The sequence below is a fragment of the Scyliorhinus canicula genome, chromosome 17, assembly GCF_902713615.1.
Source record: "Scyliorhinus canicula chromosome 17, sScyCan1.1, whole genome shotgun sequence".
Taxonomy (NCBI): domain Eukaryota; kingdom Metazoa; phylum Chordata; class Chondrichthyes; order Carcharhiniformes; family Scyliorhinidae; genus Scyliorhinus; species Scyliorhinus canicula.
The window spans coordinates 54,042,423-54,069,630 of record NC_052162.1 but is presented as its reverse complement, the minus strand read 5'-3'; the positions used below and the strand labels follow the sequence as shown (position 1 = coordinate 54,069,630).

Genomic DNA, 27,208 nt, shown 5'->3' with positions numbered 1-27,208 from the left:
CTTTATTAAGGCCCACAATCTGCCCTTCTCCACTAAGGAGGTCAAGGCCATGACCAGGGACTGCCAGGTCTGCGCGGAGTGCAAACCGCACTTCTACCGGCCAGACAAGGCCCACCTGGTAAAGGCCTCCTGGCCCTTTGAGCGCCTAAGTATTGACTTCAAAGGGCCCCTCCCCTCCACCAACCGTAATATATACTTTCTAACCGTCGTCGATGAGGACTCCCGCTTCCCCTTGGCTGTCCCCTGCCCTGACATGACCTCGGCCACTGTGATAAAGGCACTGCACAGCATCTTCACACTGTTCGGTTTCCGTGCCTACATCCACAGCGGCTGGGGCACATCGTTCATGAGCGATGAGCTGCGTCAGTACCTGCTCAGCAAAGGCATCGCCTCGAGCAGGACTACGAGCTATAACCCGCAAGGAAACGGGCAGGTGGAGAGGGAGAATGGTATGGAAGGCCGTCCTTCTGGCCCTCTGGTCTAGAAGTCTCCCAACCGCCCGCTGGCAGGAGGTCCACCCCGACGCCCTCCACTCCATTAGATCACTCCTCTACACAGCCAAGAACGAGACACCTCACGACCGTTTGTTTATCTTCCCTAGGAATTCCATCTCCGGGGTCTCACTTCCATCTTGGCTGACAACTCCAGGACCTGTCCTTCTCCGGAGGCATATGAGGAGCCATAAGACCGACCCCCTGGTCGAGTGGGTCCAGCTGCTGCACGCCAACCCCCAGTACGCCTACATCGCACACCAGGACGGATGGCAAGATACTGTCTCACTGCGAGACCTGGCGCCAGCTTGTTCCCCTGCCAACGCGCCCCCCTCCCCGCTGCCTATCACCACCCCCAGCACCCCTTACGCCCCCCTGGGGATCCTGTATTGTCCCGCACCGGCACTTTCCTGCCACCCACTACCCCCCTGCCTACCCCCACCCCCCAACCGTCTCCAACACGCCAGACTGAGGCTCAATTTCCAGACACAACGCCCCCGGAGTCACCATCTGCAACAACCGTGCCCGCCACATCGCCAGAGCTGAGGAGGTCTAAAAGAATGATCCGGCCTCCAGACAGACTGAATATCTAATGACCCCACGTCACTCCCACTGGACTTGATTTTTTAAGAGGGGGTGAATGTGGTGAATATATTCACCTAATGCATGAGCTGGCTGTATAATGATGTGACCTATGACCTGGAAGTGATGTTACGGGCTACTTCCAGGTACTGTACTGGAACCCCGGTGGGCTCCGCCTCTAGCTCCGCCCTCACCGGGGCCATATATAGACCGGCCACCTGTGGGTGGCACTCATTTGTATAGCCGACTCTGGCAGGCGAGTTCATGGATAATAAAGCCGAATGTTCACTCGTTCTCACGGATTCACAGTGAATTGACGGTAAAACAAAGTTAAAGGGAGAATTGGTCACTTGGCCATAGGAGTACAGCTGAAGTACAGCAAGAAGAATCTCACATCTCTTTCAATCTAATGTAGAATTGTCTTCAATGTGATCTGATTGGAAGCCAGTCTATTCCACAGAATAATTTTCTGCATTCTTTAGAGAGAAAAAGCCGCCACAAAATATTCAAAGCCCAGCACTTTCTGCATTGGGAAAACTACTGCGATGTTTTCCTGAAAATTTTACTCAACCTCAAAACAGATTTGAAGATTGATCAAAACTGAAATAGAAAACTTTCTATCACTCAACCATAAGCATGACAGTTCTACTTTTCCCCTTGGGTATGACACATGCACTTAACGATTAGCCTGCTCATATGTAAAATGTCTGTTGGTGCTGTCTGAGCCTCACCAGCAATCAAATATAACTTCAGATGGGAGACGAGGGATGTTCATACTCGTGCACATACCTGACTGCTAATCTGGGGAGAGGAGGGATGAAGGACTTTAATAACCTAATCTAATTAGGAGCAAAAATCTATTTTTCTTCAGCTTAAAAACAAATTGTGGGGGGGGGGTCATGCGATGTAATCACGGGAGCAGCGGTGTTTTCGCGAGCTCTGGTGCTGCTCACCTTTTAATCCTTTTTTTATCCTGATGCACAACCCGTAATTATTTGATCCTGATAGGTATAATCTGTGCTATGTTCCTGGAAGATCCTGCTTAAAACTTTGACAATAGGAAATCAAGAAAATCCTTGATTGATTGAGGCGGTCAGAGATGGCCGGTGTGGGGTCCAGGTTTTGCTGGTGAATGGGCCCCGCTTCAGTGATAGCGTTGGCATCGAGATGATGGCTTCCATTGCAAGTCTTGTTGTCGACAATAGTCTCGGCTCCCCAACACAGATTATTGGTTCTAACTTTGATTGCAAGATATCTTAAAAGAGAACGAATGAAGCAAGAAGAGAATCCTGTTAGGCGATAGGAGAAATTCATCGTGGGGGCTCGCCTTCAGTCCTTGGAAATCCTGCTGCAAGGTATGTCAATCATTCTGGTTGATTCAGGAAGATGGGGCCAGAGAAGGAGTGTCCTTACACCCGGTCACCCGAGGAGAAGTTGGTATGAACTCCCAACCGAATTTGAGGACTGGCTGCCAGGTTTTCACAATCTCGCCTTGAAAGTTGGGCGCTCTGAGATCGACAGAGCACATTGCATCCAGTCTTCAAGGCCTAGGTTTGATTGGAGACCCTGACCACAAGTTTTTGTTTGTCTAGTACTCTGTGTTTGCCGAGAAGGGTTGAAAACAGCCAGACATAATGGCTGTTCGCTACCCTCCAGGGCCTAGGTGTCGTTTCGCCGTGGCTTCGGGTCAACAGCGTGGCGGAGGTGTCGGGCTTCGGAGAAACTCTGGATGGATCCTGGTTGCTGCTCAATGATCCTGTCATGGCTGTGACCTTTCCAAGCTCTAAGGATGGTTACATTATTCTGCAGTTCATCATTCATCCTCAACTTTAATTATGCGGAGTTGGTAATATGACATGAGAGTTGTACAGTATTTTCTAAATCTTGTTTCTATATGGTGCTGTAATCCTCGTTTTTACAATGAGAGTGTACTTTGATTTTTAGGTACCCTTCATTTTGTTTAGAGAGAAGATGAGTAGCGCCTCAGCAAGGTGGCAGGTTTGGTATAGAGGTGGTTGATACGGCCTTGTAAATCTTCATTGCGGAAAACCCCTCACTAGAACCATTAGTGTTGTGTTTTTCTTCACTGCTTTTGTTATTTAGGGGTTATGGAAACCTTGCCTGTTCCCTCTGAAGGTTCGAACAGACTATGTATCCTAGAGAAGACTGGGGGCGCGATTCTTCGATGCCGCACGGCATCGGGAAAGCCGTCGTGAACTCGGCCGAGTTTCACAACGGCGTTGGACACCACTCCTCACCCCCTATTCCCCCCCCCCCCCCCACCCCGGGGGGGGGGCTAGGAGCGGCATTGCGGGAAACTCGGCCGCCGGGCCTTGACGCTTGCATCAAAGCGGAAGGCTGGGAATGACGCAGCTGGCGCCGCCAAATGACGTCAGCCGCGAATGCGCAGGTTGGCCGGCACCAACCCGCGCATGCGCAGTTGCCGTCATCCCCTCCGCTGCCCCGCAAGACGTGGTGGCTTGATCTTGCGGGGCGGCGGAGGGGAAAGAGTGCGTCTCTTGGAGACGCCGGCCCGATGATCGGTGGCCACCGATCGCGGGCCAGTCCCCTCCCGAGCATGGCGGTGGTGCTCGATCCCCTCTCCGCCCCCCACAGGCTCCAAACTTACCTTTCGCGCTATGTTCACGCCGGCAGCGACCAGGTGTGGTTGCCGCCAGCGTGAACAGGTCGGGAACGGCAGGCCGCTCGGCCCATCCGGGCCGGAGAATCGCGGGTCGCCGTGAAAAACGGTGGCCCGCAATTCTCCGAGCGGCGTGTCGAAAAACGCGACAGGCCATTTTGGGGGGGGGGGTGGGAGAATCGCGGGGGGTGCCAGGGTGGCGTGTCGTGATTCGCCCGGCCCTCCCGCGATTCTCCCACCCGTCGTGGGGAGCGGAGAATCGCGGCCTGGGTTCCTTTGTTTTCTTCTGTGGTTTGCACTTCTGTTGTTGTTGGAGTAGGAGGAAATGTGTACTGGTGCATGCCCAGGCATGATTGGTTAATCCTCGGATATCTAGCCTTTCTTAGGTTTGTCTTGTATACTTGGCTGGGTGGGGAGTGGGATAAGGCAGTAGAAATTGTATTTATCTGGGTCGGATGGAGGGAATGTTGGGTGGTTGAGTAGGTTAACCTTCCCCCTGATGTCCCTCTTTGGGAGCTCCCGGTCTGCACTCCTTCGTGATACGATTCTAGTGGGGAGGTAGTGTTTGTGAAGGGATGTGTGCGCCTTAGGGCCATGTTCTCATGGCTTTATCCTAGTATCCCGTTATCCTCAGATCCCATGCTCGTTTTTGGTAGTTGTTTAATCTGTCATTGTCTGTGTTAGGGGAGATGCCGACCACAATGATTACAGTCTGAATCAATTGTATGAATATTGACTGGTCTTCTCTGTATAGATATGTGGAATATAGATCACTCTATACTGTACTGGATTTAGGGATTTTGTTGTGTCTTGAGGTGATGTGCAAAATATCCTCTTGGAACTAATATTTTCACAAATTCCTGCTGTATTTTCTTTCTTTATTTAGGGATAAAGAATCTTCAACTGGTTCCTGCAGGCACAGTCAGGTCTCATACCCGAGGAAGAGTTATATTGTGTCATTGGTGCCTCTGGTATAATTGGAGTTGGGGAAGTTATGTTTTGGTGCACGCCCGAGCGTGGGACAGAAATCTTTTTTCATATTCTTGTTTGCTTGTATGAACAATGTGCAACATTTTACCACGTTTTCATGGATTTATCCTCTTCTCCCTCACTCTGGCACCAAGCTGAACGATTAAGCTGAACCAGTAGGATTGGTGTTCTCCTGTCTTTTTCTGTATTTATGTGCACTGAAGCATTTATACTGCACCATACCAGTTTTAAAAAAAAATATTTTTATTGGCTTTTCTCATATTTATAAACAGTTGTTTCTTATATACATTACATTTTTCTTGCCTGCGCTAATTTGCTTCATTTTACAGAGAGGTGTTTTGTCCTTCATTTGACTAACTGTATGTACAGTTTGCTGCCCTCAGAATTGGTCTATGATATACCCCCTTCCTCCTCCGCCCCCCCCCCCCCCATTGGTTTCAGCACCCTTCCCTTCTTTTATCTCCCCCCCCACCCATTAGTTTCAGCACCCTTCCCTTCTCTTGTGGCTTCCCCCTTTATCTCCCCCCCCTTATCTCCCCCCCCCCCCCCCCCACACCCCATTAGTTTCAGCACCCTTCTCTTCTCTTGTGGCTTCCCCCTTTATCTCCCCCCCCTTATCTCCCCCCCCCCCCACACCCCATTAGTTTCAGCACCCTTCTCTTCTCTTGTGGCTTCCCCCTTTTTCTCCCTCCCCCCCCCCCCAAAGAACCCCTTTGGTTCTTTATCTTTTTTTTCCCCCTGGCTTACTCCTCGTTGCTGGCCTCGAGCAGGTTTTGGAACAGGCCGACAAACTTCCCCCAAGTATCCAGGAAGCCTTTCTCTGACCCTCGGATGGCGTACTTAATCTTCACCAGGTGGAGAAATTCCGAGAGGTCAGCGAGCCAGTCTGCAGGTGCTGCCGATCGCCAGCCGAGCAGGATTCTCCGGCGTGCGATTAGGGAAGCAAAAGCAAGGGCCTTGGCCCCCTTCCCCATGTGTAACTCTGGCTGCTCCGATACCCCAAACATTGCCACTATTGGGCATGGCTTCACCATCATCCCCACAACCTGGGACATTGCCTCGGAGAAGGCTGTCCAGAACCCAGCAAGCTTGGGGCAAGCCCAAAACATGAGAGTTTGGTTGGCCGAGCCCCTCTGGCACCGCTCACATTTGTCCTCCAACTCCGGGAAGAACCTGTTCATTCGGGTTCTGGTCAGGAGCGCTCTGTAGAATTTTAATAGAATTTACAGGGCAGAAGGAGGCCATTTGGCCCATCGAGTCTGCACCGGCTCTTTGAATGAGCACCCCATCCAAGCCCACACCTCCACCCTATCCCCATAACCCACTAACCCCACCCAACACTAAGGGCAATTTTGGACACTTAGGGCAATTTAGCACGTCCAATTCACCTAACCTGCACATCTTTGGACTGTGGGAGGAAACCGGAGCACCCGGAGGAAACCTACGCATACACGGGGAGAACATGCAGACTCCACACAGACAGTGACCCAAGCCGGCAATCGAACCTGGGACCCTGGAGCTGTGAAGCAATTGTGCTAACCACCATGCTACCCCACTTTGAGCTGCATTAGGCTTAGCCTTGCGCAAGAGGAGGTGGAGTTCGCTCTGCTCAGTGCTTCACTCCAGAGTCCTCAACCTATCTCTGTCCCCAGTTCGTCCTCCCATTTTTGTCTGGTCCCATCCAGTGGTGTTCGGGCTCTATCCAGTAGCTGTCCGTATATTTTCCCACATATTTTCCCTTTCTCTGTGCTTGTGCCCATCAGGTCCTCTAGTAGTGTGCTTTCTGTGGCCCCGGGGTACCCTCATGTCTCTTTGCGGAGGAAGTGCTTTATTTGGAGGTGTCTCAATTCCTGTCCTCTTGATAGTTTTCACTTCCTCATGAGTTCGTCCAGTGTCGCCAGTCTGCGCCCCAAGTAGAAGTCCCCGACCGTCAGTGTGCCCTTATCCCGCCTCCATCCTTTGAAGGTGGTATCTAGCATGGCTGGAAGGAATCTGTGATTGCCGCAGATGGGGGCCATAAGGGACATTTCGGTTATCCCGAAGTGCTGTTTCAACTGGGTCCACGTTCTCAGCGTGGCCGCTACCACTGGTCGCATTGTGTACCTTGTTGAGGAGGATGGGAGTGCTGCTGTGGTCAGGGCCCGGAGGGCTGTTCCTTTACAGGATGCCTCTTCCATTTGTACCCAATCTGTGTCGGGTTCTTGTACCCATATCCTCACTTTTTCTGCCGTTGCTGCCCAGTGGTAGTATTGTAGGTTCGGGATGGATCTAAACAGGAAGAGGAACCTTGGCAGTACGTTCATCTTGATCGTCTGCACTCTTCCTGCCAGGGAGAGTGGAAGTGAGCCCCACCTTTGAAGGTCTTTCCTTACTTCCTCTAACAGGCTGCTCAGGTTCCAATTGTGGATCTATGTCCAGTCTCTGGCTATTTGGATCCCCAGGTAACGGAATCTGCTCTGGGCCGTTTGAACAGGAGACCCTTCAGCTCTATGCCTCCCCCTTTTGGGTTGCCATACCAGTTTTGAGGATTTTGTTGCATTGTTTGTAAAATGGACAAACTCTAATAAAAATATATATTAAATGGTAGCACAGTGGGTAGCACTGTTGCTTCACAGCTCCAGGGTCCCAGGTTCGATTCCTGGCTTGGGTCACTGTCTGTGTGGAATCTGCACGCTCTCCCTGTGTCTGCGTAAGTTTCCTCCGGATGCTCCGGTTTCCTCCCACAAGTCCCGAAAGACGTGCTGTTAGGTAATTTGGACATTCTGAATTCTCCATGTATACCCAAACAAGTGCCAGAATGTGGCGACTAGGGGCTTTTTGCAGTAACCTCATTGCAGTGTTAATGTAAGCCTACTTGTGGCAATAAAGATTATTATTATTAAAAAAGCAAATTGGAGATGTGAAATGTAAGGGTGGCATGATAGACCTAGCAGATGGCCTTTTCAGCTTTGTTGGGCAGGTTCAAATCGCAATAAGATTGACATGAAAATATTTTATTTCTTTTGCAGTGCCAAAATGAATTTGACTAAACGTATGCAATCTCTAGTTAACATAAGCAAAAAAAAAACAGTAATTCACAGTTTTGTTCAGTGGGGTTCGAAGCATGGCTGTTGAGAGAAACAGAAATGTCACAATATGCACCAAAAATAGAAAATCCTGGAAATACTCAGCAGGTTAGGCAACATCTACAGAGGGAGAAGAAGAGTTAATATTTCAGATGACCTTTTGTCAGACTTCTGGATCTTGCATCCATTAATAGGGCTCATATCTCATTGGGTTACTTCTCTGCAGCTTTCTTGTCTTACTATGCGTTCAGAGTGTAATCACTACATTTTCAATCTATGGAACGGAACTATACAAACATTAATCAATGTTCTCCTATCTTCAGAGACCTATTTCCTTTCCCACCATAACCGAGTCAAATTGGACACCAAAAAAATGCACTAAACTAACGAGGTTTGGAAACTTGATTGATTTGGCTTATTGTCACGCGAAAAGTATTGTTCTGTGTACAGTCCAGACAGATTGTTCCATACATGAAAAAAAACATAGGACATAGATAAATACACAATGTAAATACATATGAACAGGCATCGGGTGAAGCATACAGAGTGCAGTACTACTCAGAAGATCAGTTCAGTCCATAAGATGGTCATTCAGGAGTCTGGTAACAGCGGGGAAGAATCCGGTTAATGCGTGTTCTCAGACTTTCGTAGATGGCTGGCTGGATTTATAACAGTTTAAAAAGAACACTGTGAGCTGTGTTACAGACCTAATATGGGGATATCAAAGTGTTTTGAGGAAGGTAAAGATTTCACTGTATAGCAAGTCCAGGAAACACCATAGATTTATGATTTTTGCCATTTTACACTGGAAATGTCTGATCATAATTTGGGAACAACGCAAACGAACGACTTGATATGTATTCCAAGGAAGTATCATGTTTGGGATGCATGGGTGGAGACAGGAAAAATGTGCACTATATGTACATTAATAAGATAAGAAAACTCCATCATCCTGTCTTCTTGACTGAGCATCAACTTCAATGAAAACAAAACATATAACGTCAATTTGATTGCTGATTTAAACAGATATGTAAAATGTAAGCAGACAAACGCTACCAAAACAAAAATAATTTGTAGACGTTTTGCTAGAACATATCTTGAAACTAGATGGTTCAATCTGTTACTCCTCTGTCTTTCCACTTACTGGAGTCTGATTCTAACCCAACGATGATATAATAGATTAAAATTGGCTATCCATGAAATGATTTTGGAATGACTTTAATTCAATTCCTTGGTCATGTTCCACAATTTTGCACCAATTAGCATGTATTGTCAGTTTCACTCAGAAAATCCATAATGATTTTGGGGTAGGGAATGGAATTATCACAGTCGTACTTGCTCTTCTGATTGTGAAAAACGAGACTTTAATCTGATTCCAGCAATGCTACACCTGCTCTAACCAACATCCAGGAGGTTGTGAAGACAGAAAAAGGCTGTGCGGAAAGAGGAGGAAAGAACAATCACTTGACCATCTCTATTTCCTACATGACAGAAAAGCTGTCAATTTTAACCAGAATTGTGGTACATGTCTTCTATATGAATCATGACTAAAAACTTCACATTTACAATCCATTGCCTGTTGTTTACCACTCTTGCTTTTAGCCTTGTCCTTTCATGTTATGACATTACTGTAACACATTTTCATTCTTTTATTTGTTTATCAGCACTGAAATTACATTTTACTGATATTCTGATAACTTATTTAAGGAAACTGGGGTACTCTATTTTTATTTTGCCTGATTCAGTCTTTCTTTCTGTACTCTGGCAGGCTCTGCATATTCTGTGCCCTCACTGAATCTCAGCATGCCTTGTCGAGAATCTTTTGAGTTCTTTTATCTCCATCTATTCTGTACCCCTTTTTGTATCCTTCCTTTCTATTCTATCAGTGAATGTCAGAGTCAGGTGACCTCAGACTGATTAAGGAGCTGGGAGAGAGTTTGCATGTGCATGTTCATCCTGTTATTCATCTGTTGTTTTGCATATATTTGGCCCACAGTTAATGTTAATAAATCGTTTATAGCGTTAACTACAAGTGTTCCTGTAATATAAATGAGGCAATCTGACAAGAACATTGCACATGCTTTGCTTTCTTTTTATTTCATCTTTCTCTTTCACAGCTTCCACATTCATCGTTAACATCTCTGTGATCCGTAGCTCTTCTTTCCTTTCTGTCAACTTCTTTATATATTATGTACCTCTTTTATCCATCTTTTTCCCTTCTTGGTTCTACCTTTATATATCCCATGCCCTATTTTCTCTGCATATTCTGTACCCTCACTGAATCTCAGTATGCCTTGTCGAGAATCTTTTGAGTTCCTTTATCTCCATCTATTCTGTACCCCTTTTTGTATCCTTCCTTTCTATTCTATCAGTTTCCGATTTTGCTGTCGGATTGCTAATTTTACTTGAGCAGCAGTATAAATGAAAGGCAATATAGAATTTAACACATCTCAAAGCATTTCAAAAAGTCAAACATTAGGGAAGTTGACTGAAGGCACAATCAAAGGAACATGGGGCGGGACTCTCCAATACTGGGGCTATGACCCCATGTCCGCGACAAAACGCATGCGAATCACTCGGGATTTACCTGGAGTAAGTCCAGGGCGATTCTCCGATTTGCAGGGAGCTCCTCGCAGCTCCGGCTGCCGAAACGGGGCCCTTCACTTCCGTAGGGGGTCCGCGCTGTGCATGGCGGCGGCCTGTGTCGGCTGCCCCCCCGTGACATGGCTGACCCACACCGTGGACCGGCACCCAGAAGATAGGCCCTCTCCAGATCACGCACGCCCATGGATCAGTGGCCCCTGCTCAATAGCCTGGCCGTCCTAACCCCCTCACCCCAGTGAATGATCTCCCCGCCGCCCACCAGGGCTGCTGCGGACCAATTCCGCAGCCGCCATGCCAAGTGCCCGCTGGGTGTAACCATGAGAAAACCACACCAGCAGGAAGTTGGACTGCTGCACTTGGAGAATCGCCGCAGGGGCCTTTTTCCAATGGAACCCACTGGTGCCGCGTCGACCACACGTGCCCGATTCGCAGCGATTCTCCGGTCGGCGTTGGACCAGAGCCCGGGATTCAGAATCCCGCCCATGGCATTTGGAGGAAGAGAGAATTAGCAAGGTGAAGAGATAACGATGGCTTAAATTTCAAAAGGTGGAATAGGAGAGGGTTAGAGCCAGAAAGTGGGTGTAGGGTTTGAGAATATTATAGAAGTAGGGATAGCAAGTGTGAGGGATCAGGAATTCTAAATGTTGGCAAATGGGAGCTTAATCAACATGATTGATGATAGGTATAATACAAGTAACAGGAATCAGTAATGAATGCGAATGGAGACTATTGGGATTAACTGCCGTTTATAAGGGGTGGACCTCTGCTGGCTAGGAAGGTTGGAATTGAACAAACAAAAGGTGAGTTTAAGAGTTTTCGTCACCATGGGAGTGACACAAGGACAAAGGCAGCAACGTTGGAAATAGGTGGTCTTGATGGTGGCGAGAATGCGGAGTTTGAAGCTCAGTTCAGTTTTGTAAACTCAGGTTCAGCTTGAGAGAGAGGCTAGAATCAGGGGACTAGGCTATGTGAACTTTGATGGGAATCAAATACTATGCCAGGTTGAACAAGACTTTGCTTATCGGGCAACTAATGTCAGATAAGGAGTCAAACAACAGAATGGTCTTCTTCAAATGAAGTACAGTGACAAAAAAGTAGGCATGAGTATCGTCGGCAAGTTGGCACAGTGGCTATCACTGCTGCCTCACGTGCCAGCGACCCGTGTTTGATTCTGGCCCTGGGTGACTATGTGGGGTTTGCATGTTATCCACGTGTCTATGTGGATTTCCTCTGGGTGTTCCAGTTTCCAAAGATGTGGAGGTCAGGTCAGGGATAGGGTGGGGAAGTGGACCTATGTGGGGGTGCTCTTTTGGAGGGTTTCTGCACACATGATGGGTCGAATAGCCTCCTTCTGTATTGTAGGGATTCTATTCTATGATTCTATGAAATGTGAATGTTGACCCCCATGTGAAAGGGAAAAAACAAAGGGAAAATGATGGAAACTGTGGATGGGGCCTTTGTTTTGTACACAGATACTTCTTTTGTGAAATACAAAAATTGCCACTCACACCAAAACATTTAATTCTACTGCATTATAATTGCTGGATTTTTCCCTTATAACTGCTAACCCACTCAAAATAAAACTGGACAAAGAGAGCATTTAGTGAATGATGAGAACAAAGGAATCATGGACTCAGATACAGATTCTTAAACAATATTGCACAAATTCAACAACAGGATAAGATTGAGAGCTTACAAGATAATTTATGATTCTCCTACTGGTAATCATTATTTGTAATCTATGCAGGAATGTTATGCCCCATAATCAGCATAATATATGAGCCTAACTGTTAACATATAGGCTAGTACAGCAAATCAGAGTTAACATTTTTTAAACTTAAAAAACTTTAAGAAAGCATGTTAAAGCCACTGAATTGATTCAACTGGTATAAATTCTGTGTTGTGGGCCAGTTTCTCTGTAGAGTATATGGATTCCATGGGAAATGGAGTTAGAGTGGTATAAGTCATTATTTATACATCATGTCCAACAGATCATAGTGGACAGTGTGAGGGCCCAACAGAGTGCTGCCTTCAAAATTGAGAGGCAAGCTCAAAAAAGCAGATATGGGCAAACATTGGAGGCTATTATGGTGACCCGAAGAATGTGTCACACATGAAGGAAAATACTGTGGTGGAAATGAGTGCGAATAAACAGTCTGGCAATCAGGGAAAGTTAACGTTTATGTAATGGCATGAAATGTATGCATGTGCTGAGCATTAACTAGAGGTTTACTTTGGGCACAGACTAAAACCGTGGTTGTGCTGTGTTAGGCAGGGTATACTTGCAATGTGATAAATAAAGTTGTGTGTAAAGATTTACTCCAGTTCTCATTTACCAACTGTTTTTCTGGAATAGAACATCAATGACAAAGGAGCAACGGGTCATGCAAACTAGTCTGTGACCTGCAACCTAATTAAGTTTAATCCAGCTCATACAGCACAAAGGAGAAATATCAAGCACAATTGAGAACTAGCACAACAGGAATTAATAAAAAGGAGAAAACATCATACAGAGGATATAATTTTTTAAAAAAATTTAGTGTACCCAATTATATATTTTTTCCAATTAAGGGGCAATTTAGCATGGCCAATCCACCTAACTTGCACATCCTTGGGTTGTGGGGATAAAACCCACGCAGACACGGGGAGAACGTGCAAATTCCACACAGATAGTGACCCAAGGCCGGGATTCGAACCTGGGTTCTCAGCGCCGCAGTCCCAGTGCTAGAAACTGCACCACATGCCGCCCATATAGAGGATATTATTTGAAGTCTGACTATACATTCACACTTACAGGTGACTTAATACTTACCACTGTGGCTCTGAAACATTCAACTGGTTAGGAACTTTGCATTCAAACAGAACATGCATATGGTGATAACATTTTGCAGGCAGGAAACATACAAGCAAGAATTTTACGTTGCTCAGGTGGACGGTGTTCAACCCGGGAGTGCATGAAGTTGCAGGAGAAGACATCAGGCGCATGTCCTGACGTCGGTGTACAAGAGAAATATTTGGGCCAGCAGACGCAAGCGAGTCAGATGCGTGCCCTCCGACAATCAACTAGGCAATTTAGCTTATTAAGATGCCAATTGGTTGCAATTCAACAAGGCCCATTTGCTTTTATGGATGGTGGGTGGGCCAAATAGCCAGGCAACCTTTACGTTTTACCTGCAACCTCGATCCAGGGCGGGATGATCGGTCAGGGCTGAAATAAAATCTGAAAGGTTGTTTGGGGACTGAGGTTTGTGTTTCAAAGTTCTGTCTAAACACTCATGGCATAGTCTTCTCTTGACAATTTACTTTTTACAGGTCTGCAACTCCCCGAGATGTCTCCACAGAAGTTGTCCCCTGTGGAAGCATATTCAAACCATCAAGCCGCCCCCTCCCTTTTCTCAGCGCCCTCACCCTCCCCTACACAGTTGATCCTTTCCCAGCACATGTTTGACGCTGGTGATCTGTTAATTAGCAATCCAGTGTGAAATTGCTTTCTGGGGCCACTCACAGCCGGAAGCGGGTATCCTGTTTCCAGGCCTGCCCAAGTTTGTGCAAAATGGTAAGCATGTCAGGCCACAGTGCAGTGCATATTTATATGTTCCTTACAGTAAGAACACCCTTTAGCAGATACAGATGCAGAGGAACTCAGCAGGAAAGCATTCATCTTCTAAAATACTGTCTTGCGTTTCTTAAGATGGGAAGTTGGACACCATTCAGATGAGGTGCAATCTGTAGGACAGCACAGCAACAACATACATACTCAACTATGTGTAATGACTGATCACGTAACTTTTTCTTCTGGTTGCAAATATGCCACTATCGCAGGCAAAACAGCCTGCATCCTCTCATCATCAAGTGCCAAAACTGCATCTAATGCCTTCATTAATTATGTAGACAGCAACCCACAGTCCAAAGCAAATTCAACTTTATGCCTAGCTTTACATGGCCTTCATTGGCCAAAAAAGAATGAGTTCTCCTTTAACATGTGTTCGTCTGGTTTGACTCTGGCAATAATGGGACAAAATGTACGAATATTCCAATAATCCATTCTCGCCATCGTATGAACAGTCAATCCACTTACCATGCCCATTCACCCCAAAACACGGAGTGATTTCAGGCCCACTCTGCTATTTTACAGTAATTCTCTTCTCCTTTTGGTTAACCTTAACCTAGTGCTGTGAAGTCAAAACATTGCTCTTCTTTTTGTCATGTGAATATTCATACTCCCTCGGTATTCATAACAGCGGTGCTAAATGGGATGGGCAATAAATGCTGGCCTTGTCAGCGATGCCCACATTCCATTAAAGATTTTTTTTTTTTAAATTGGTGTCCGAATGGATAATTTGATCTTATACCTGTAACTACACAGAGTAAAAGTTCCACATCTTTTGGAACACTTACAGATGCTTATTATCTACTTTGTGTCCATTGAGTATGCTTGTCAATTTTCTTCCTTCAGATTGGAAAAAAAAACTACAGCAATGTAACAATGTTTGTCATGACTCAATCATATTGTGCATAATCTCTCTCAATTCCAATCACATTCTACCAATATAGTCAGCCCAATCTAAATTTGAGAAATGGGTGCTTTGACACTCAAACACAGACTGAGAACAGTTTTAAAAAAATAATATTGCGGAGATAGTGGTGGCGCTGGATGCAGAGAAAGCGTTTGATAGAGTTGAGTGGGGGTACCTGTGGGAGGTGCTGGAGCGGTTCGGATTCGGGGAGGGGTTCATCAAATGGGCGAGGTTGCTCTACGTGGCTCCGATGGCGAGCATAGTTACCAATGGAAGGAGATCGGAGTACTTTAGGCTCTACCGTGGGACCAGGCAGGGGTGCCCCCTGTCCCCCTTGCTCTTTGCATTGGCGATTGAACCTCTGGCTATGGCGTTGAGGGAGTCAGGGAGGTGGAGGGGTCTGGTGCGGGGTGGGGAGGAACATCGGGTATCGCTGTATGCGGACGACCTGCTGTTGTATGTGGCGGACCCAGAAGGGGGAATGCCGGGGGTGATGGAGCTGTTAGCGGAGTTTGGGGGCTTCTCGGGCTATAAGTTAAATTTAGGTAAGAGTGAGGTATTTGTAGTACACCCGGGTGATCAGGAGGAGGGAATTGGGAGGCTCCCGTTTAAGAGGGCAGTGAAGAGTTTCAGATACCTGGGGGTGCAGGTGGCCAGGAGTTGGGGGACTCTCCATAAGCTTAATTTTACCAGGCTGGTGGAGCAGATGGAGGAGGAATTTAAAAGGTGGGACATGGTGCCGCTATCGTTGGCGGGTAGAGTGCAGTCCGTCAAAATGACGGTTCTCCAGAGGTTCTTGTTCCTCTTTCAGTGTTTGCCCATCTTTATCCCTAGGGCCTTTTTTAGAAGGGTGACTAGCAGCATCATCAGCTTTGTTTGAGCACATGGGACCCCGAGGGTGAAGAGGGTCTTCTTGGAGCTGGGTAGAGATGGGGGTGGGGGGGGGGGCTGGTGTTACCCAATCTCTCGGGGTATTATTGGGCGGCCAATGTGTCGATGGTGCGCAAGTGGGTGATGGAGGGGGAGGGGGCAACATGGAAACGGATGGAGAGGGCGTCCTGTGGAGATACAAGCTTGGGGGCCCTGGTAATGGCGCCATGGCCGACCCTCCTACGAGGTATATCACGAGTCCGGTGGTGGCGGCTACCATCAAGATTTGGGGGCAGTGGAGGCGACATGGGGAGAAGTGGGGGGCTCGATGGAGGCTCCGTTAAGGGGGAACCATCGGTTCGTCCCGGGGAACATTGATGGGGGATTCCAGGGTTGGCACAGAGCGGGCGTCAGACAGCTGAGGGACCTGTTCCTTGATGGGAGGTTTGTGAGCCTGGGGGAGTTGGAGGAGAAATTTGGGCTCCCCCCAGGGAACATGTTCAGGTATCTGCAGGTAAAGGCATTTGCTAGGCGGCATGGAGGGATTCCCTTCACTCCCCGCGAGGGGGGTGAGCGACAGGGTGTTTTCGGGGGTCTGGGACGGAGAGGGGAAGATATCTGATATCTACAGGTAATGTAGGAGGTGGAGGAGGCATCAGTAGAGGAGCTGAAAGCTAAGTGGGAGGGGGAACTGATCGAATTCGGGACATGGGCTGATGCCCTGGAGAGGGTTAATTCTTCCTCCTCATGTGCGCGGCTTAGCCTCATCCAATTCAAGGTGCTGCACTGGGCCGACATGTCCGGCTCTAGGATGAGTAGGTTCTTTGGGGGCGAAGACAGGTGTGTCAGGTGTTCGGGGAGTCCAGCGAACCATGCCCATATGTTCTGGGCATGCCCGGCACTGGAGGAGTTCTGGAAGGGGGTGGCGAGGACGGTGTCGAGGGTGGTGGGATCCAGGGTCAAGCCAGGCTGGGGATTCGCGATATTTGGGGTTGGGGTGGAGCCGGGAGTGCAGGAGGCGAAAGAGGCCGGTGTGCTGGCCTTTGCGTCCCTAGTAGCCCGGCGGAGGATCTTGCTACAATGGAAGGATGCGAGGCCCCCAAGCGTGGAGACCTGGATCAATGACATGGCGGATTTTATTAAGCTAGAGAAGGTCAAATTTGCCCTGAGAGGATCGGTACAAGGGTTCTTTCAGCAGTGGCAACCTTTCCTCGACTTTCTGGCTCAACGATAGGGTACTGGGACAGCAGCAGCAGAAACCCAGGGGGGAGGGGGGGGGGGGGGGGGGGGGGAAGAAGGGGGGAAAAAGGGGGGGGGGGGGGAAGAGAGACGATGACTATGTTTGCTTATTTAATTTTAAGTTATTTTTAAGTTCTCTTGTTGTTCACTGGGTTTGGGGGGGGGGGGGGGGGGGGGGATGTGATACATGCGTTGATACGGTCTTGGGGGTGTTACAGTTATTATGGGGTTATTTTGTTGCATTTCATTGTTTGTTGTCATATTTTCTGTAAAAAATTCCAATAAAAATTATTTTTAAAAAAAAATAATAATATTGATACTATCTGCACACCCAAACTTCACCTGCAAGATAGCACGTTACCCTCCTTCTTAGACTGAGAGAGATGTCATGGGGAATACAATAGGTAAAAATTATATGATTGTAGCTTACACAATTCCACAATCTTACAACTCCAACCTGTTTGATGTTATAATCTCAGTGCTTGCAATGACATCAGAAAGTTGAATGTTTTACAACTTTTAATCTTACAGTTTTGGTCCTCCCCTAAGGTGAGTAGCTATGAGTGACACATAGTTCGGCAGACTTCAGGAGCTCCAATATCTAATACTGAACAGGAAATCTAGCTCTTTCCTTCCTATTACCCCAAAATTGGGAATTGGAATATGACTGCTCTTCAGATAAGATTAACAAACTCAACACAGATCAGAAATTGAATTTGGGAACTTTGGACACCTGTAGTTAATTATTTTCAGAGGGTTTTAGAACTGAGCAACTGAGGGAAGCTCCTTCTTAGCACTGTCAATACTCCCACCTATCATCAATATTCCCCCAAAAATATACCTTGGCTGCAGAATCTTCTACAGTTCAGCTACATGTGAATGTTTCTATATAATAGTTTTCAATAATTGCTCCTGTTCAATTTGCAATGTTATTGTTATGGAGCATAAACCTATCTCCCCAACACCTACCCCTGCCACTTATGTGCCCTGGGCTTGTACATTGCACCCACCCTTTGTCCCGATCCTGACTTGCCTGGAGTTAACCAACTTCAGCATTAGCAGTGGGAGGGAACAAGTATTCGAACTGGCCTCAATACTTCTGAGAAAGGAAGAGGAAAATAATTGAGCAGGATCTTACCATTGATTCTTCTCCAATAATACTCACTGTAGCTGTCAGTGAGGATTGGATAGGCTCGGCTATGAAGCTCCCATGGTGGAATAGCCTGTTGCCACTCCATAATTTATGTTTGCATATACACAGTCACTCTGGCAGGGTTATCAAGGGTTGTGCCAACCGTGAAATTATCGCTAGCAGATGTGATAACACCAGGAAAAGAGGACATAAAGTCTAAAAGTAATGCTTCAGAGAGCTTTTTCAATTTTCAGTAAAGCATCCAACCTCAGAAATTTGTCGAGTTTCACTCTTTTTATGACATGATTGCCTCAGCGGCTTGTAAAAACACATTGCTGATCAGCATGTGTTTTGAATTTAATCCACATAAACAGTTCATCTGTTAAATGCATTTCTTGCCCAGAAATGTCAGGAACGCCCATTGTCTTCAATGGGAATGTATAATTGGCTTTAGCCTTGAAAGGGCAAAGTTAACTCAGCATTCTTGTAAGATTGCGAATAAGTACGGGAAACAAAACAATACGCCAGCAGCCTTGAAGTAAAATAAATCCCAGACCGCTTCACGAGAACTTTATCAAACATTTGACATTAGCGTCACCAAAGCTTCCAACAAACCGCGGCCACGCAGCTACCCGGCAAATACTGCACAAGTCACTCAGAAATTGTCCCCTTTAAGATTACAGGACGACGGAAAAAATGGATCGCTCATTCAAATAAACAGGCCGAGCACCAGGAGGAAAGTTTCGAGAGCACGCTGCGAGCCACATAAGGAGATAATATCCAGTTACCCTGGGCATGGTGGCTGGAACAAACCCTGTGCAGCCCACACAACTTTGGTCAGGAGGGCAAGTTAAGTAACTTGCTGTTATTCAGCAAGATGGTCTTTTTTTTTTAAGAACAGGCACGAGATGATTGTTTTTTTTATTTACAAATATATAGTCTGTTTTCCAGATGTTTGCTGAAGAGGTATTGCGCTTTTTATACAGCGAACCGCAAACACATTTTGAACACCACACATCATTCTGCAGTGAATCATCATCATTGATATCCGCCCAGAAGCTGCCGTCATCTCCCTTCGTGCTCAAAGATCGACCTTTGAGGCACATCTGATTTTCTCTTTCCACCGGATTAAAGTTCACGCAGTGATTTTGTTTTAAACTCATAAAATCTTCTTATAATGACTTTGTATGTGCCCCCCCCACCCCCCACTCACACCGCCCCCACTCTCACTGTGGCCCTTTGAAAGGAGCAGACACGCGAACGGGACAGGGGAGCCGGCAAACAACGGACTTTTGTCAATGAAGCCACAGATAACACAGCAGCCACTCGCAATCAGCGCCAATTCTAATAACTAACAAGAGCTCCGTTATGTACAGCTGGATTGGAACAAAAATAGGGGGCAAGCATTTTTTAAAAATGTTATGCCTTTCGAGTTACAAAACCAGTGCGTAGAGTGGACAGGGCAAGTCCTCAATTCAAACTGAATCCAATTCATGGTCTCCACAAGAGAGACATACAAGAGCCAAGCTGACAAGAAAAGACATTGCACCTCATCAAGGGCTTGACCTTAGCCAAGAGGTCGAGAATGGGGGGGGGGGGGGGGGGGGGTCATATCTTAACTTAAAGAGCTGCATAGTGCACTTTATTGCATAGTGCACTTTGATCAGCACAGGGACCTCAGGAGAGTATTAACGGAAGTGTGGCATACTTTAAAGTTTCTGCAGCAGAATTAGGATCAAATCACTGTCAATACTGTACTGGCATGCTGGAGTCTCTTTTTTCCCGATTTTTCTAAAAAGAACCTGTCAAACCACAATTGAAAGCTGGAAACCTGAAACACTTGGCATATTTTCTCAATGAAAAGGCAGCACGTATCTGGAGACCAAGATCGACTGACAGCAGGACAAGTCTTGGCTGCAGGAGGAAGGCACTTCTGAAACTGAGCTCTGCCCGCCTCTGTTCAGTCGCAAGTCTTCAGTAATTTCTCTCTTGGTCTTTTGCCGCCCACCCCTCTCCCCACACACACACACACACACACACACACACACTTCTTCTCAACAACAACAAAAGGCTGACACATAAATAGGAATGAAACCAGGTGCCCACGAAGACCCTGGTGGGAGGGGTTACTTACCAGCTGACTCTGGTATGCGGCTGACTGTCCTGTCATCGTGGATGGGGGGGGGGGGGGGTGAAGACAAACTGCACAGAAACTGCCAACCCAGGAGGAATGTGGCAGCAGCAAAGCAGCCGCTCTGCGTCCTGACAGCAGCACACTGAGCCGCGATTCCGATGTCCAACTTCGAAAGCGACACAATTGCAGGAAAACAACTCCTCCCACTTTACCTCACTGACACAAAGAGAGAGCGAGCTGCACGATTTACTGGCGCGCTAGAGCATTGGGGGGGGGGGGGGGGGGGGGTGAGCATTTCCTCTCTGCTCTCCCGTGTAAATGGAGTGGAAGAGCTACAAGAAAGCACTTGTTAGCGGCCGTGACCACCGTCTCACACGGTTAATCTAATTGACCTCCTGACTACAATAGGCTGACGACACTGGAGAAGGCTCACTCAAACCCCCGCTTTTCTTCCCATGATTTTAAAAACAGCTGGCCTCTTTATGGGCCAGCAACAACTCCTGACTATTTAACTCTTGCAGGGTTGGGGATCTCTGTTCTCATTTACACATTGCAGAGGATGAATGGGGAGGGAAGGAGAGAGAGGGGGTGGGGGTGTTCTGCTGGGTGGGATGGTAACTCTTCGGTATACAATGGATCAGAAGATCCCAGGCTCAATTTTGTGTGAGTTCGGAGTTCCCGCCCTCCACCAGAGTATTGGGACGACCGCTGACCGCAGACATCTGCTTGAGGATGCCGAGATGAAGGAGGGGGGAAAACAGTCAGGTTGCTGTGTAGTTACATCTGTTACAAAGGATGTGTTTCTGGAGAGTTAGTGAGGACAGGGTCAAACTCAAATGCAATATCCCCCTCCCCATGATGTAAGAGTTTTTTTGATGCATAAGTATGAGCCTAAACAGTAAACGGGTTCACTTTAGTGGCAGGACGCTAGCACAGTGGTTAGCACTGTCTCTTCACAGCGCCAGGGTCCCAAGTTCGTTACCGGGCTTGGGTCACTGCGGAGTCTGCACTTTTCCTAATGTTTGCGTGGGCTTCCTCTGGGTGCTCCGGTTGTCGCCCACTGTCGAAAGATGTGCAGGTTAGAGGATTAGCCATGCTAAATTGCCCTTAGTGTCCAAAGGAGTTGGGTGGGGTTGCTGGATTACGGGTATGGGGCGGAGGTATGGGCTGAAGTGGGGTGCTCATTCCAAGGGCCACTGCAGACTCAATGAGCTGAATGGCCTCCTTCTGCACTGTAAATCCTGTGTCTATGTCTAGGTGCTCATATAACTGTAGCCCAGAAGCAGGAGTGTGCTCAGCCAAGGGAGACTATTCGAGGTGAACTCAAAAATAAACACATATGAGAACCATAGGTTCCAAGCAATAACAAAAGAAAACACCAGCAGAAAACTCATGCAATTGGCTTGGAAATTGTATCATAAGTGTGAGAGACAAGTTACCCAAGACAAACTGAGCTGTCCAACATGAAAAATAATGAAATAATGAAAATCGCTTATTGTCACGAGTAGGCTTCAATGAAGTTACTGTGAAAAGCCCCTAGGCGCCACATTCCGGCACCTGTCCGGGGAGGCTGGTATGGGAATCAAACCATGCTGCTGGCGTGCTTGGTCTGCTTTAAAAGCCAGCGATTAGCCTTGTGAGCTAAATCAGCCCCTAGAACATTACTGTTCAGTATCGTGATGGTCATGTAGAAAAATAAATACTAAGTTGCATGCTGCAAAGTTCTATAAGCAGCACTGAGATATAAATGCTGGTGAGGACAGAGAGAACGCCCTACTATAAAGGAGTGTCATGAGATCATTTACAATAACCCAACAGAAAGAACCTCACTCTAAAGACAGGTAGTCCCAGCTGACCATAGGCTGCTTTCCGATTTGAGGAGAGTAGACTGGTGGTGATTTTACCCGAGTATCACAGTTGAGGAGGCTCCTTTATGAATAACCTCAGGTGGTATGGGAATTGAACCCACACTTGCTCTACATCATGAACCAGCTGTCCAGCCAACTGAGCTAAACAGGCCGCACTATGTTAAAGGCAGTACTTTTAATAACACAGCATTACTTCTGCACTACCCCAGATTGCCTGGCTTAATACCACAATCTTCTTGATTCAAAGTCTGAGCCAAATTAGTACTTCCTACATCTGTCACCATTTTGTACTGTGAACTGAAACAAGATGGTAGCAGCTGCCTGTTGAGCCAAGTGGTTCATTTTCTTCCCATTTTAGTTTCTTCTTCTTCCTAATCCTGCCCTCAAGAGGTGACATAAACCATGATACAGTTGGATTTGAATTGCTTCTTAAGAGAGCCTCACAGACACATTGGGCCAAATGGCCTCCTTGTGCGCTGTAACCATTCTAGGATTTTTTGACTCCAGTACCCCACTTAACGACTTTTTTGTACTTGAGCCTGGACATTAAAGGAATTCAACAAGTAGCCACAGGGCAGCTTAGTACTGTGCACACAGGATTGCAAATTGAATAAGCCGAGTTGACAAAGGACAATACACAGGACAGAACATATTTTACACACAATATTTCTTTGGTTATAGCTGCTGCTTACAGGATAGCACAAAGATTGACGTGCGATGCAGAGGCCAGAGCATATGCAGCACAAATTGAGCACTGAATAGAGTAGAATGCATTACACACAGGATAACACTCAGGTAGGTGATATTATACACAGGATAGAAGATTAGGTAGTTGGTGTCACACATCGGATAAACCAGGACAATTACCATTTGAATTCCGCAATGTGTTACTGTTATGTAAGAAACATCTATTCATCTATCAGCCTATGCACATGAAGCTTCCTGTTATAACATTCTGTAATATGTCTTTCTTATTTCTAAGCCTTAGTTTAAACTCTCTGTTTATGCTATACTCATCAACGCATTCAGATTTAATGCTGTATCAGAGCTATATCACACTCCCATTATACAGCTCTCAGACAGGCAGATAGACAGGTGTGTATTTATATTATTTGTAGGGCGACATGGTGGCACTGGTGCCTCACAGCTCCAAGGACCCGCGTTCAATTCTGGCATGAATGACTGCGTGGAGTTTGTACGGTTCTCCCCGTGATCACATGGGTTTCCTCCCACAGTCCAAAAATGTGCAGGTTAGGTGGATTGGTCATGCTAAATTTCCCATAGTGTCCAAAGGTTAGGTGGGGTTATGGGGTTACAGGCATAGCGTGGGGGAATGGGCCTAGTTAGGGTGCTCTTTCAGAGGGTTGGTGTAGACTTTGATGGGACGAATGGATTCTATGATTCTATTACACCTATCACACTTTCAGGATGTTTTAAAGTGCTTTAAAACTAATGAAATTCTTTAGAAGTTGTAATTCACTGCTGACTGTTGTAATGTAGGAAAAGTAACAGCCAAATTGCACACAGCAAACTGTCACAAACAGAAATGGGAATATGATCATATAACCTTTTTATTTTAGTGATGTTGATTGATGAATACACATTGACTATGGATAACTTCCCTGCTCTTCTTCAAAAGAAGATTATGTCAAGCTTGATTTGTGGCTTCAAGTCTTGGGGTGAGACTTGAACTCATAACCTTCTGACTCAAGAGTGCTACCAATCAATTGTGCATTCTCTTCCTCTGACCTTCATGTTGATGCATTGCTTCACTTTACACAGATGCTAAAGATTGTAGAATGCATTCTTGGAAAATACAAATAGATTAAACACCCCAATAGAATGCTGTGTGGCAGTTGGTTCATGTATTTCTGGGATTGGGTATTGAGGCCAGACTGCTTCCATTGTTGGTTAGGTGTCTATCAAATTTCAGCACAAGGATTTTCTCTTGGCTTGGTTGCAAATTACTCTTATTGCAAATTCTTAGCTTGGCTTGGGTGCATAATGAGTTTGGATGCTCATGTGTAATGTCATGTTGTGACAATTCCATCCCCCGCCACCCGTGCTGAATCCCTGATTTCAGTTCATTCAACAAATAGAAGTGAGGGAGAGTCAGATCATGTGCTTCTACCATTCGGGTCATACAATCCACGTTTTTAAACCGTTTGCCCGTTAGCAGACAGGATATGGTATGTAATGGATAATGGAAATCTAAGACATTGAACAAAAATTATTTCAAATGGATAGAATCCTCTATGCATCTTTGGAGACCAAGAGGAAAAGATACTTATTCCAACTGTTTGAAAAAACAAATATTACCTCAAAAGATTGTTCCTATGCAGTCCATTCCTGCAAGAACCTACCTGATCTCCACTTGGAATCTCAAAGCTAAATGCGAAACTAAATGCCAAAGCTAAACTCAGCAGTGTGGCCTATTTAAAATACCGTCATTTGCTTTGCTAACATTGGCAGCGGCAGGGGATGGTGGGATTATTGTTTCTGATGTCTTCTTTGCTGCAGATGGGAAATGAGCTGGAAACCTTAAAAATCATCAGGTATTGTAAGTGGACTGCTGTTCTTTAAAAATATCAGTAAATGTGTGTCCAGTCTGTATTTTGTTAATTTTCAAACCACCTACTCAAAACACTAAACAGATGACAAACTCATATTAGAGACATTGGGTGGGATCCTCCATTCCAGAGACTAAGTGTTGATGCCATGGCAGGATTCGTGGACTTCCACGACAGCAAAACTGGTGCCGCATCTGGAAAGATTCAGCGACCATGGAGGGGCTAGCACTGGCACAACATGGAACACAACTGAATCCAATGAAAAACGGTGCAGGTTCGCCGGGTCCATGATTGACATTTGGGAAGCTGACAAGCTGCAGCCACATGTACACACTTCAATCCCTACACATGCCATCCTAGCCACCAAAATGGCACTGGCTGCACTGGAGCGCATCCATCCCGCTGATGGGATGGCTGGGGCCAGAGGGCACCTAGCTCCCAGAGGGCTGGTTTAGCTCACTGAGCTAAATCACTGGCTTTTAAAGCAGGCCAGCAGCTTGGTTTGATTCCCGTACCAGCCTCCCCGGACAGGCGCTGGAATGTGGCGACTTCATTGAAGCCTACTCGTGACAATAAGCGATTTTCATTTTTCATTTCAGTAAGTTGACCTGGGGGGGACATCCTTTAGAATTATGGCCTAAGTTCACAGTGGGCAGTCAGTGGCATGCACAGCTGCATGGCTACCTTGCAGGCTACAGCAATGGTGCCCCCCCCACCCCCACAGCCGGCCATCCCCCCCACTACTCCATCCTCCCCCAGCCCTGGCAATAGCCCCTGGACAGAGGCACAACTATGGCGATGTTGCACACTTTCCATACCCCGCTCACTCCTTCAGCAGCCTCGGTGCCGGTTTCATGATTTTAAAAGCATAAGTGAACTTTGCAACGGCGATTTCAGACACATGGACCTTTAAATGAGAAGGGAATCTCCCCTGGCCAACTACCCAACCATGGGCAGACCCTAAGGAAGAGGGAGGGGTACTTTTGGAAAGAAAGGGGTAAGTGCAAAGGATGTTTTACTTGTAAGTTTCCCAGGTAACAGACCTCTCTGGCACAGCCGGTGCCTACTGATAAGTGCAGGTTTATGGAAATTATAAAATGAAAACTTTTGTTTGGGATAGGCTTTGACTTGTTGAACTAGTTTCACATTAACAAGGGACAACAAGACAGCCACCTAATTAAGGTAGTGGCAGAAGAGGTTATGAGATTTGAAGTAAATTCGCTGCTATATATTTCTGATATCTGCAAAAATCAATTCCACTCAGAAGTGGTTTGTTTGGAATTTCTTTTCAAACACGTGGTCCTGTTTCTATTTCAGCCCAACGTCTTTCAGCGGTTGGCTGATTCCGAATTAATGACTTTGACAAGTCATTTATTCAGAGGTGGTGTTAGCATGCCTTTAATTAATGCTGATTAGTTGAATTTATAGTTCCCGGTGTTTGCCAGTCAGTTAAGGTCTTGTTTACACAAAGCCCGACATTGCTTCACCTTGGCTGCACAGGGCTGTGTTGCATGTCTGCACAAACTAAGCGCTCTCTCCTGCAGCAAGGGTGGTGGCATTTTGAAGTACTCAGTTGCCTGAATCGAGATTTCCCCTGCCCCCCAATTTAAATCATGCTCAATTGACGAGTAACTCCTAATTGACATTCATTGAGTTTTGAGAGTGGATCTATAATATGTGACAGCAGCATATTTCACTTGTAGCAGTGATGGTGCTTCGATATAGGATAAAACTGGCTTTGCACATTCTCCCTGTGTTTACATGGGTCTCACTCCCAACAACGCAAAGATGTGCAGGGTAGCTGGATTGGCCACGGTAAATTGCCCCTTAATTGGAAAAAAAAATTGGGTACTCTAAATTTATTTTTATAAAATAGGATAAAACTGGGCTCAGTCCAATGTCCGCTTGGCCAGAACAATGCCCTGAATTCTAAACTAATAGTCCAGCACATATGTGACTTAGACCTTCCTGGTTAGGAGCAAGGAGGGATGCGCTCTGATGCTCATTCAATGCAGACATATTCCAGTATTAATTGGCAAGAACATTCATGAGCTGAATCTGCAACAGATTTCCATTCCTCTGTGTCGCTCTCTGGCTCCTGCAACAACTGACAGTTGCAAACTAAATTTAAATAGCAAAATAAAATTCTGCCTGTGTACCCCAAGACAATAATCTCGAGGGTCACATTTTACTGTGTTAATGAGAATGAAACGGCAGCATTCACCATCATTATTCCATGAAAACTGGCAGAAACAACAGGGAATGCACACAAGAACAGAATAATGTGGAAATCAAGGGCTTGCTGCCAATGAATGTACACTCCCTCCATTGGATACTTGTAGAGATTCCCACAGACTGTTATCTTTTTTGCAATCATGAATTGACAAGAACCTTCAATCGGATGCAATGAGTGTCTTTACGAAAGGGCAACATTTGGGGAGGGTTGACAATTGCTTCAAAAGCGCTGATAGGGAGGGTTCAGTCCCTACCCTCAGAGCTATATTG

At 46.4% G+C, this 27,208-nt stretch overlaps 1 protein-coding gene across 4 annotated transcripts in view; it reads right to left on the bottom strand.

Moving 5' to 3' along the window:
* Positions 1-27,208, bottom strand: part of LOC119951706 (probable E3 ubiquitin-protein ligase MID2) — a 444,841-nt gene that overhangs the window by 137,438 nt on the left and 280,195 nt on the right. The window contains exon 1 of one of the 4 annotated variants that reach the window (XM_038774981.1): positions 20,266-20,441. The exons of the other annotated variants lie outside the window; for them this stretch is intronic. The gene's annotated coding sequence lies outside the window, so the exon portion shown is untranslated. Of the gene's footprint in view, positions 1-20,265; positions 20,442-27,208 lie in introns of those variants that run through there. 4 annotated transcript variants of the gene reach the window in all.